At 35.8% G+C, this 13,076-nt stretch overlaps 1 protein-coding gene across 1 annotated transcript in view; it reads right to left on the bottom strand.

Annotated features, from left to right (window-relative positions):
* The window catches only part of CCDC171 (coiled-coil domain containing 171), a 155,472-nt gene that overhangs the window by 22,361 nt on the left and 120,035 nt on the right, over positions 1–13,076 (bottom strand). The gene's annotated exons all lie outside the window — the stretch shown is intronic.

Genomic DNA, 13,076 nt, shown 5'->3' with positions numbered 1-13,076 from the left:
ATACGTCTGTAGTACAGACTTATAAACTATGGTACCACAACCAGACATTCACTAAGGTCTTAACTGTTTTCCTTTCCTTGTTCTCAAACAGACTGCTGCTTTTCAGAATAAAGGTAACCACTGAAATCTATCAGGTTATTTTATTGTTAAGTGTAGAAAACTGATATGGCAAGTCAACACCACCCTATCTTTTCTTATCAGAAAAAAATATCCAAAATGTTTTAAATGCTATGGTTCTAACCCTGATAGTGTATTCACATAGCTCTGTAAGCCTGCCACTCTCATCTCTAGTCCTGCTTTTAATTTATTTTTTTTTATTTCGCATTCAACACAACTAAAATGCTGCATCTATTCAGAAACAATACCAAGAAGGAGTGGGGACATATCTCACGCCACATAATACTGCCTGAGAGTCTTCAAATGGCAACAGCCCACATATTAAAAATCAGACGTGTTGAAAGAGGACTATTGCTTGGGCCTGTGACCCATTGCATTACAAGCTATGTCTCATATCTCATAGCAAGAATCTCATGTGTTCCTTTCACACATGATATTTAAAGGTCTCACTGAACTAGAATGTAGAGACATTTCCTTAACTTCATCCTTTTACCTCTGCTACTACAAAGCTAGTGAAGCCACTAAGTTATACGGCTTCAGCCTACATCTCCACAGGTACTCTAAGGCCATGCAGTTATCTGAAACAGCATTATTTAATTCCTTGGTGACCTACATAGATATTTAATTTGTTCTCTCATTTAATGAATTTGAAAATTTTAAATCTAGGAAAAAATGTATTCACAAACCTTTATTTTCAAACATGGCAATTTTTTAAATAGCTTAGATTTCTTTTTAGTCCAGAAGAAAGTAGTTTTGCAGTTACTAATGGTTCCTTATGAATGTGGAAGATGGCATTTATGCACCCATATGTACACATTCCTTCCAGTATACCCCAACTCCCAAGCAAAGAGTCAGAGTTAGTTTAGGCCTTTCTTGCCTAAATTATTTTTGGGACTTCCAAGGGTGGCATGAGCATGAAGAATACTTATTCTAAGTGCCATCTGCGGAAGGGCAAGTATATTGGATTTTCAGATGTGGCCCTGGAAGGCAAAAATGATTTTAAGAAACTTATGTCAGTCACAGATTGAGAGATCTGTCTTCAACAACACAAAAGTTACACTTACTGGAAAGCCTGATACACAAGGAATGGGCTTAGAACCCGGCCACATGCAAGTTATAATATCTGTCACCTACACCTTAAAGGTATCTGTATAGGAGTTCAGAACTTCAAACGAGATCCCTATTTGAACGTTACAGGTACAAATATATCTGCAGCTCTGGAAATTGTTTCTGTTCAAGAAAGTCAGATGACAGAATTTCCCAGAATGCAAATCTGGCTCTGCAGAAATTTCTTCCACTCCTCCTAATAAGTGCTTTCTTTTGTTTTTAAGTACACATAGCAGTAAGATATATATATATAGTTTTTAAGTATACATAACAATAAGATGTTTCAGCAACACTCCTGATTAATTTTTAAAACATAAAATTTGGCATTTGTACACTTTTGCATGGTCTGCATCTAAGCAAGCATTTCTCATTTTGAATGTGCTGGTAATAGTGTGACATTAAAACTGAGAACAGACCATAATACAATAAAAACTTGTCTTCAGTTACACATAAAATATTTCAAGAACACACACCAGAAAATTACTTCTGTTCAGAAAGGCAAGACATAGTGATCCCCAGACTTACAGGAACCAATATTACTGCAACTCATTATGAAATCTAAAACAATTTTAGATGACTATTGTAGGAAAGTTAGTGGGGAGAAGACTTAATTAAAGAGGTCACTGAAACAGTGGAATTGAAGAATACTGATTTTAAACATTACTGGCTCTAGGTGTTCCTCCTTGCTTGTGCAAGGGGCTTGGACCAAAGAACCCTCAAAGGTCCCTTCCAACCTTAAGCAAATTCAGTGGTTAGTACAAAGTCATCCTAGAGACTGAACACATATCCAGTGGCTGAAATTTACCTAGGATTGTCAATTTTAAGAGCAAAAATTGTACATAATTGCTTCACAATAATCAAAAACAAAAAGAAGAAATAATCAGATGCTGAATGGTTTTTTTTACAGCAATCTCTTTTCTTTCTTTTCACTCCACTCAATGCTTTAATGTATAGAGGATGTCAATATCATTTATGACATCAATATCCTACATCACATACTACTGATATGGCAGAAGCAAATGGTAGGAGTGCTTTTAATCCAAAAGTATCTGTGAGAGGAGACCTGTGCTCCAGCACTAAGACAAGACACAGGCAGCTTCATGAAAACTTCAGATGCATGAATTCCCAGATAACAACTAACAAGATAAAACTATATTCTTGGTTGGTATGGAAAAAGGATGCTTTTAGGCTGAAGCTGTTGGACTAGGAATAAAATGTGCAAGAGTGCCCGAATTCTCTTTTCAAGTATAACTTTCAATGGACAGATTATTTTAAGTCTAAATACTTCTGACAATCTCTTTTTTTACAGCTACTGAACAGTAGCTGCAAAACAGTATCCCTATCCAGAAAATCCCTAAGAGGGAGAGTCTTAGGAGTCCCTAAGACTTTAACTGTCTTTGAGAGCAAAATCAGATTTTTTTTTTTTTTAAATCAGGTCATACCATAAGGGAACTAAATATTTTAAACTTTAGATCTTTACTCAATTAGAAAAAAGGCCTCTGAAGATTTTGAGTGGAAGAAGGCCTTTATGACCTTTCAGAGAGGTCTCATCTGTAATATGAGGGTATGCATAAAAAGTTTTGGCTTTCGCTACAGGTGGTGAAGATGAGAAACCAAAGTTGAGAGAAAAATAAAATTAACTAAGTTGATGCTGTTTATAAGCTACAAACCAGTGAACATCAGAGCAAAAGAGCAACATTTAAGCCATGCTTTCTTTCCCCATATTAATCTTTAAAAGGACTGAAAACACTTAAGCTTAGGACAGTTCTCCAGGGGACATGTAAATCCATTTTTTGCAACAGTCCATGCATGCACTTTTGAATAACCAGTCACTGTCAAATTCTGTACACCATTTCTATAGCCAGTAATTTTCTGGTGGATGGTGCTATAGATGCCATAAAACTGCATTTGCATGTATTGCTGCCTGTAAATCTACAAGACTGAAAGACTTCAATCTGCAGTACTTTATTTCAAGTATTATTTCATCTGGAATACTTTATTTAAAGTGAAAAATGGCTAATACTGACAAATTACATAACAATCTTCAAGAAATTGAAAACACAAAAAGAAAACCAATCTTTTTCAAAAATTAATTTCTGAAATTCAAGGTTATTCAAACTTTAGCTGTTCTCATTGAAGTTATAGTAGAAACATACAACATGAAATACACAGATCAGCATGTGCAAATTAGCAGAAGACCTCTCATCAAAGTGTTAATGTATTTATCATACATTATAAAAAAGGCCTTTTAAATTCCCACTTAAAACACTAAACATGTCATCTCCCTTGTGCTTAGTGTTTGGATATTGAGAACAGTTTAAAAAATTATTTGAATTATGAGTTACAAATTGTAGTGAATGAAAAATTCCATATAAAGTTTTCCAGTATTCAAAAGTTACAAATAAAATACTAAATTATTAAAAATCAGTTTCTTTATTTTCATATCAGTGCTATTACATTATCTCAGGACTTATTTGGCATGCTGTTATCCTAGAACTGCATCTCATGTTCGAAAGGAATAAACCTAAAGGAAGGTTTACTGTGCTGAAATGATGCTTAATTAAAGGTGTCAAAAAGACTAACAGCCTGACAATATAAGCATTGACTTTGTAACATCAGATGGAGCAGTCAGAATAACAAGGCCATCTACTTTATATAGCATATTTTAAAAATCAGAGATGTACAGTAAAGTTGTAATTCACTGCCTGGCCCTTCTTTCAGGAATTATTCAACTAAACACAGTGTTAGCACATAGCAAATTACCACAGGACTATGTATACAAAAAGATAAAAAAGAACAAGAGAAGGAATAATGAATGAACTTCAGAAGAATGAAAGATTAACACTGGTTAACTAAATTAACAAACTGCTTACATGAGAATCTGAAAAGACGGAGAATTTCATTCCTGGTACAGAGTTTGGCTGAAGTGAATTCAGGCAAAAACAACTGGTAGAAAGCCAAACTCCATGGAGTGGGGTTCTGTATGTGTGTCATTACTGCCTTGCTTTGAACTAACATATATAAAATTCATTAAAATGAGTCTAGAAAACAAAACATACATCAATTAGTTATTGTTTTCAGAAACAAGATTTCAGGATAATTATTATATCTTTAAGAGAGATATATTTTGAGAAGAAATTATTGCAATAAATTTTCTCCATATATTTGAGCATTTGAAAACCCATCGTGGCTGCCTTGATCCATAGTCCAAAACATCTAGTGGCATCAGTGAAGGATATAAATACAGCAGCTTCTCTGGAATGGGGGAAAAAACCTCAAGGGAAACTGCATTCAGCAAAGTTGCACTTTTGCAGCTGTTTGGCACTTCTTTAATGATCTATTCTCCTTGTATCTCATTTCAACACTAAACTTTTTGTTCAGTTCCATTCAAGCGTGGCATGCACAATTTAAATGTGCCAAAAAGCAGGTCAGTTTTGTTACAACTTTTTTTTTCCCCCAACAAAAGCTGACTCAGTGCCACACACGGGGCCTAACTCTATCCCCTTCGCTTCAATAACAATTACTTTATCCTGTAGGTCTCAGCAGATACCCCAAGGGAATGAAGCTCTAAATAAAAGGCTAGATTCTTTGCAAGAGGTAATGACATGACTTCCTACAAGAAAATTGAAAAGGGAGCATTGAAATTGACAGCGACGGAAGAGAAAGTGCTTCTACTGGAAACCACAGTGGATGGGCATAACAACAATTGCCATGAAAATTATTCCAAAGTGTAAGACTTTCAGAAATTACCTCAATCTTTTAGAAACTGATAAATTAAGACAAATGTGTTTAGTTGGTATGACCAAGCAGAAAGCATCCTGAGAATTTTATAGCAAAGGAGCTAGCTACCTGCAGCCTTGACTATTTAGAAATAACTCTGGAATATGCAAGAAAATTGTCACTTAACAAAATTAAGGAAATACCAGTTTTTATAGGCCAATAATGTTTATATGCAAAGACCATTCTCACTGTCTATTGCACGAAGTCAAGCACAGTTGCATGCAAAATGTAAAGGAGAAACAATTCTGGCCCCAAAGAATTTATAGTTTAAGCTACAAATGGGGAAAATGCTACCACTCTTCTCATCCTCTTAGAGTCTTGATTCAAAATGAATATTTGAGTTTGTGAAGAAAGGTTAGAATTTTTCAAGGAAGTGGTTTTAGTGAGAAAGAAATGGAAACTGAAAGAAGTTTCAGGCTGGTATCCTGTCTTCTCAGTGTATATCAGCTTCTTTTGCAGTGTATATTCTAGACAGGGATGAAAGAGAGAAGGGTAGTCACTGACACTACTATAAAGCCGACATTTTAGGTAGAGCATGAAAATCTACCTAATGCAAACATAATGCATTATCACTGATGACAAGAGCCAAACAGCAACAGTCACTACAGAAAAGTCCGGATGCAGTCTTACTACAAAACATAATGGTATCCCATCACGCATTCAGTGTTGAGGGAAAGAAGAGAGCAAAATTTCCCATCAAAATTCAGGCGAAATGTCAAGTGAAGTACAAGTTGTCTGAAACTTGATGGTATTGCCTTTGGCCTATTGAAGTGACATCTTGGAACCAGAAAAAACCATACAAATGTTGAAGTATAGAATTCTGTTTCCCATAACTGAATATATGTTACTAAAAGAAATTTTAAAAAGCATAGTCTCATTTTCTCATTCCTTAAAATGACTTATTATTCCTCATATGGAATTCCTCATATTCCTTACATATGGATATCTTATATAAACAAAACCATTTTTATAAATAAATGTTACCTAAACACTAAGCCTTAATTGCCTAAAATCTATTGATTTACTATAGGTGAATGTGTAGGAGAACATTTCAAGGAGGGGACAGAAGCAGATGTTAAGCTATCAGATTGTGAAGTAGAAAAATCTAAAACAACTTCACATGGAATGTAAAAATGTGAGGTAAATGTGAGATCTGAAAAACTCTTCTGCTCTTTGAAATGCTGTCCACAAACTGTCCATCATAAGTAACTAATTCAACTATTTGCTAACATAGTAGTTTACTGAAAATTAGAATATTGTTTTTCATTGGTTTTAAATAGTGCTCTCTTAACTAAGACCAATTTCAATTACTTTTAGAAAAGAAATATATTTGTGAAAAAAATACTGACTTAGTTTTAACTGCTGTAGAAAAAGCCTGTTGCTGACTCCAAGAGAAAAAAATCTGAGCTCATATAGACATTTCCTTAAATATTTTGGCTAGAGCTATGAAGTACTATAGATTATTCCCTTCTGGCCACAAGAAGCAGCTTTAAAATTGTATATTAAAACATTTTCAAAGTGAATTAAATATTTTACATATGGATAGAAAGGGGAAATGCACCCACTTTTTATTTTCTGCACTAAAAGCTGAGCATAGTATATGATCTAGTTGCCATTTACTAGGAGAGACCAAGGTCTCTTCCAGCAGGTTTAGCCAATATAACAACTGTGATTGTATGGCTCACACATTAATACCCACTACTGAGTCCTAATCCCTGTACCAGATTTTAGGTGAATGCCCAAGTCTAAAGAGCCTAGGGGCTAGAAAACTGTGCAAAGTTATGTGAAACGCTTCATTTCTTCTGTTTTTCTGAAGAATGCATAATGCTCATGGTAGCACTGCATTTTAATTCAACATAAGTATTTAATCCTACATAAAGTGATATTTTGTAGTTTTTCAAGGAAATTCTGAAGTATACCTGTTTGGTTGGATCGCAAATTATTTTTTTCACTTTGGCTTCCAATTAATTACACAAATTCATGATGGCAGTACAGGAAAAAGAAGTAGTCCACTTGCTTTTGAGACTTAATTTATGCTATGAAAATGTTTTATTAGAAATTTCAATGACAACAGCTTTTGTTCCAAAATATGAGGAGGAAATTTAAACACAGTATACCTAATACCAAATCTCACGATGAGCACAAACATTAGCAACCCTCTTTCCAAAGTAAATGTCTGACAGAAGGGACATCATCACTGAGGTTGAAAATTTGCTATCCTTAAAGGTTAGTATTATATAAATAAAGTATTTTTTCACAAAGTTTGCTTTTAACCACCGTAATCTGAGGAAGATCAAATAAAATTATCCCTATCATCTCTGAATATTTAGTTCTACAACAATGGGTTTACAGCTGAAGAAAACTCTTGTTGGGAAAAAGTGATTGTGTTTGTCTGTCTTTTTGGCATTTGTCATATGACAGATTAGCTCAGCTCAGAAAGGTATATATCCCAACCAACACAAACAAAAAATTGGTGGATGAATGAGACTCCCCTATACTGAAGTCTGGCCTCTGAGGTCAAGAATCTAAGTAAGAATGCCTTTCACTTAGAACAACAACAGCTTTGGTTGAAAGAGCTGAGTGATACGTCTGGTCCAGGTAGCTGGACAGGCAAGCCACAGATTGAGATGTAATCTGAGCTCTGGGTGGGAGCCTGTGAGCTGCCAAATTTCAGGATAACAAGGAGTATGAATATGGATGACAGCAGCCAGGTGAATGGATGGTGACAGACACATCAGGAGCTGGGAATTGCCTACCTTTGGGATAACAAAGGAGATGAAGATTGGTGACACCATCTAGGTGGATGGAAACAGAGAGTGGGGACAGAAGCTGAAGACTCAGGATGAAGAGCAAGACCTGCATGCGGGGAGACTGAGGATGTAAAAGATCTGGGGTTCTTTTGCTGGAGGTCTTGCTCAGTGGGACCAGCTTGAGCTGTTTCTGTGTTACTGCACTGTGAATAAATGGCTTTATGGACTGAGACATCTGAGACACTGCTATGGGACACCTGGGACCTGTGAGGACACTGGTCTGAGTGCATGTGAGGGTGGGCTGTGTGAGGAGTCAAGCAGGGCACCCATCAGCTCACTGGAGCCACCCACTGCAAAGGGGCTTCACTCCCAACAGTTAAAGTCTCTGGGAATGTCACTGCCAGAGTCTCATGAATGGCCAGACCGGGAAGTTTCCTTAACAAAAGAGAAGAAGACACTAACTTTTCTGATGGTAGAGCTCTTGTTTTGGAAGACATGACTTTCTGCTTTGTCTTCAGCAAATGAACCAAGTGCCTTTTCAGTAAGTGGGAACGTATAATAAGACTGCAGAATGTGATTTGGATTATTAGGTTGGGAGACTGGCAAGTAAGGCCATTTCCCTGGTCTGGCCAAAAGTCAACAACTAGATCCAATTCCTTAAAAGCATAAGAGATAAAGTGACTTTCTGAATTCTATTTATAAAACTGGATGCTTATAGCAACTATGAAAGGAGAAAACTAAGGAGGATAGGCAATGTTGAGGTAAGTCTGCCTAGAAAGCATACAGTATCCTCCAGTAATAGAATCAGAAGTAAAGCATCTCATATCAAGGGGTGTTGTAATGAGATTGAGAAGGCCCTTTCTAATCTTTCTACTGAATTTGGTAATGACTGGCGTCACAGTATCATGTACTTGAGTGGCGACCTTAATGGTGGATAAACAAAAGCAGAAGGCTCTTATCCACGGATCTTAACTGAAAGGCCTAAATTAACTTAGGCCATCCTAACTTAAAAAGACCCGAGAGAGTAGCATTTTTCAAACTACTTCTGATGTTAATTCACCACTATTTCCTTTATCCATTTTTCAAAGTTGGGCCACTACTTGCAGTTAGGTAATTTATGAGTAACTGTGCCTATGAATGTTGGTAACAGAGAAATCACTTCCATAACTTACAAACTCCAGAAACTATAGATGATTTCTACTATTTTCAGAACATCTGTCAATTACAATGGTGAAGCCTGGGAAAACTTCTGGAGACATTTTAGCACTGCTTCTTATACTCTTATTTTTTTTGTCCTTTTCCCTGCCAAATCTGTTTCTAAGCAGGGACAACCAGCTTACTGCTATTCTATGTGCCCTCTAGGCATAAAAGATTTATTCAATCCCACAGTCTATATCCCAAAGGAGGAAAATTTGTGGCAAGTTTCATGTGGAATAAGACAGAAAAAATTGAGCATCTAGGACAGTGACCTTTTCCAAGGTCCAGGCAAACATCACATTTTGACGTGTAGGGGAATCTTTGCTCAAAATCCAGTCCTGTGGTCTTTGCAAGCGTTTGTAAAAGCTTGAGAATATAAACTTCAACTTGTAAATTTTCGCTTGCACAATATTAACCATAAAACAAAAATATCTGAGATTGGAAAACTGGATGGATGGAAAGTCTAGCACTAAACACTGCGGCAATGGCAGGTCTCTCCCTTTAGTAGTTTTCAATTAAGACGAAGAGAAAGAGGGGGATCCACCAATGGGTACTGGTAGTGGAAAAGAACAAACAATCTGCCACTTAACAGAGAGAAATCAGAACTAAAATAGTCTTCAGGTATTAAATGTACATCATAAGTTTGTCCACACAGGTGGTAGGGATTATTCTTCTCTCCTGATCTTTAGTTTAGAACTCTTCTTTTACCAAAAAAGATCCTGATGTTGAAGCAATCCAGAGGAATCTCAAGTTCTATCAAAGTTCCAGGAGGATAAACAAATTTTTGTCATTCCATGGATATTATCTTCTTAAAAGCCATAGAAGATCCAATTCTTTACATGATTTACTTGCCAACATGCAGTCTGTGTATCCTTATTATTCAGGTTTACACAACAGTTACACATTCATCTTATTTCCATTAATTAGAGCACTCTCCAGCTGTCTCCATTCTCTCCTCACCCCCTAATTTCTTACCACCTTTTTCATTTAACAGGGAGAGTTCAAAGATGAGAGATGAGACCATAATGAAGGGAGAGTTCTAAAATCATATAATGAAATTGGGTACTGCAGTGGAGAAGTATTGAGTGCCCTACTTAAAACACATTAGTCCTGGCCACCTATAGCATAGATGTTATGAACCCAAGACTTCGTGCTTTTCACAGTCCAATATAATGTTGGAGTTTGTGATCCTAGGATACTACCAACACATGTCACTAGACAAGCAATCAGTTCAGTAAATGAAAAATCAAGACAACAGCTTCAAAATAACTTGCTATGATTACTGCAAAATAACAATGTAAAAAATAAAATTTGCAGGTATTAACATATGTGGATTTATAAGCCAAAATTTATACAACCCTTTCTACCAAAAAAACCCCAAAAAACCACTAAGAACAAAACACTACCAAAATTAATTAGTGACCAATTGTTAGGATCTGGTAAAACAAAACAGTTTAACTTTCAATCCTTTCAAAACTTACCATCTTCAAATTTTACCTCAGTTGTATAGCATTTGGGATACTACCCCAGTCTACTTCTCCAATACATGATAAATGTGGAAATAAGAGAACAGCCTGTTTTTTATGCCTAGTTTTATATTCTGAAAGATTTACTGTATAATCCTTAAGTTGCATATTCACTACTATATTTTTGTCTAACCGCTGTCACTTATATTGTCATGCAGAAGGGCAAATCAGGGTCAGTTTATATAAGCAGCATCAATCTGAAAAATCTTCATGAGTCTTTATTTCAAGGCATTATGCAAAGAAAGCTTGACATTAAGAGAGCCTTAACTGACAGCAAATGAAATCAATCAGCAAATCACTAAGCCATAATAAACTCACTCAAGTTGTAGATAACCCTTCCTCTCCCAGGTCTTTAACTACAAGGTCCACCAAAATACAGTATCTGGGCAGCAATGTCTCCCATGATTCTATTACAAAATTATTGTACTAATATAGCGCAATATTTAATAATTTCTTCTTCCTCTGTAAGCAATTGATAAGAATAACAAGGAGACCTTTTATAATAATGGACTACTAAGTAGTTAAGCAAAAAAAAAAAGACTAAACAAAAGTCTCAGCATTTCAGCAAGAAGGTTTTTTTTAATATAAGAATAGAAAATAGTCTGATTCTATTTCTGCTACTTAAACATTTGTGTAATATGGTCTATTGTCTTATTAAGTTCTATTGTTTAGGCTCACTTGCTCAGCATTTTTTTAGTTTTTGAAATTAAAAGACCCAGCACAAAAAATGTAAGACTCCAGACAATTCCAATCATTCATGGTCTTCACTTCATGAATTTAATTTGTAACCCACATGATTGCCAACAATTAAATATCTATGCTTCTTAATGGACATGTCTGCATCACAATGGTACACAGCACACACTCTCTAAAAATTAGTCAAATTTCTACTGTTGCTATCTGTGAAAACTACTCCTTTTCTGAAGATGCTGTGCACAGACAAACGCATGCAGTTCTGAAAGACAGGATTTCTGAAGTAAAAATATCTGCCTAACAAGGTATTATGAGAACTATATTTGACATCACCTGTGATAAAACAATGCTTTATTTTTCAATTACAGCTACTAGGAGTCTGCTCTTATTGACTGAGGCAGCTTTGGATACATATTGGGATCACCATGACTCTAGAGTAATTCTTCTCCTGAAAGGACAGTGAGTAGTAAACAGGAAAGATGCCTCCTGCTAAAACATGCAGCAACCTGGTAGCCAGGTGAAAAAAAAAGACAGGATTACAAGAAGAAGCAAAACTAAATAAATAAACTTAGTTAATTAAGATTGTATTTTACACAGTTCTTAAAGAGCTTTCTTGCATATTAGCACAGGTAATTCCTAAGACATCACCCACATGCAACAGATATAAATATATGAAAAAGTCTAAGTTGACAAAGACAGATAGTTACATGATTGCTTGATAAGGCCAAAAAAGTAAACCTTCCATTGAGAAAGGTTACTGAAAGGCTAAATGATTATGTACTAACTTTGGCATTCAAGATAATCATGAAAATCATCATCTTAGCTGCAAAGTTTTTACAAAACTGATAGTGCTTACAAAAGGGGCTGGACAAGAGTTAGTAGTGTCACAGGCACAAAGAGAGTTTTCAGGAATTGATTAATTGGTGATTGCAGACACTGACTTTGATATTTTTGGTCCCTAAGGCCAAGACTTAGCAGGGCTGGAGTGCAAGAGTGTTCCAGCTAACTACAACACCCTCTGAGAAGGTTCTTCATATAATCTGTCCTAATTTAGTAGGATGAAGAAAGGCAACTGAAGAAATAAAGAAGTGCTAGGGGGCCTGAAAAAGTGAGGGAAAGAGGCTAATGATAAGGAGCAGAGAAAAAAGGGAAGGAGAGAGGGCCTGTATGGGAGAGGAAAAAAAGACTGCTAACAGAAATGCTGTGAAGAGGAAAGGAAGTTGAGCAGTTAAGTGGTGGAAAGGAGAAACAGTGTGAAATTCAAATTATAGAAGGAAAATTTCCAACATCACTGGCAGTTAAAAGCTATCTCATTTTTTAACATATTAAACAATATTTTCCTAATATACATTAATCTAATGTTTTAAAGTAATTATACAGAATTATGGTAAAATGGCTTCCAAATATTTAGCAGCATGATACAACATATCTGGAGACATGACCCCAAATACCAGCTGAACTCTTTCATGAAGATTAAATTAGAGTTCTCCACTTTACGTCTCTTCAGTCTGGTTATTCAGACTTTACTTGGATGTCAATCATTGCTAAAGTCCTACACCAACTTTATATTGCTAGATTGATGACAGTAATAGGTTAGGTTTGCAAGAAGTGTTGCCCCACTCTAATGCTTTTGAAACATTTACTTATTTATGAGTATTTCAACTCAAAATGAAAGTGTAAAGTAGCAATAGTGTAATAAAGAATCACTTTTCTCTTTAAACAGTATATTTTAGACAGACTTGTGGTCAGTCCAGAAGCACCACATTTTGACACTAGATATGGAAGTAGTCCTTTTGGAGAGCAGAAGAAAAAATTAGTCCTTATGGAGATGGGAGGGCAGCCCAACTGATAGCAGCTGCTAAAGTCCTGGACAATGAAGACCCAGTTTTACTTGACAAGAAACAGT

The sequence above is a fragment of the Molothrus ater genome, chromosome Z, assembly GCF_012460135.2.
Source record: "Molothrus ater isolate BHLD 08-10-18 breed brown headed cowbird chromosome Z, BPBGC_Mater_1.1, whole genome shotgun sequence".
Taxonomy (NCBI): Eukaryota; Metazoa; Chordata; class Aves; order Passeriformes; family Icteridae; genus Molothrus; species Molothrus ater.
Note: the sequence above shows the minus strand (reverse complement) of the source record. Positions and strands in the feature narration are given on the sequence as shown.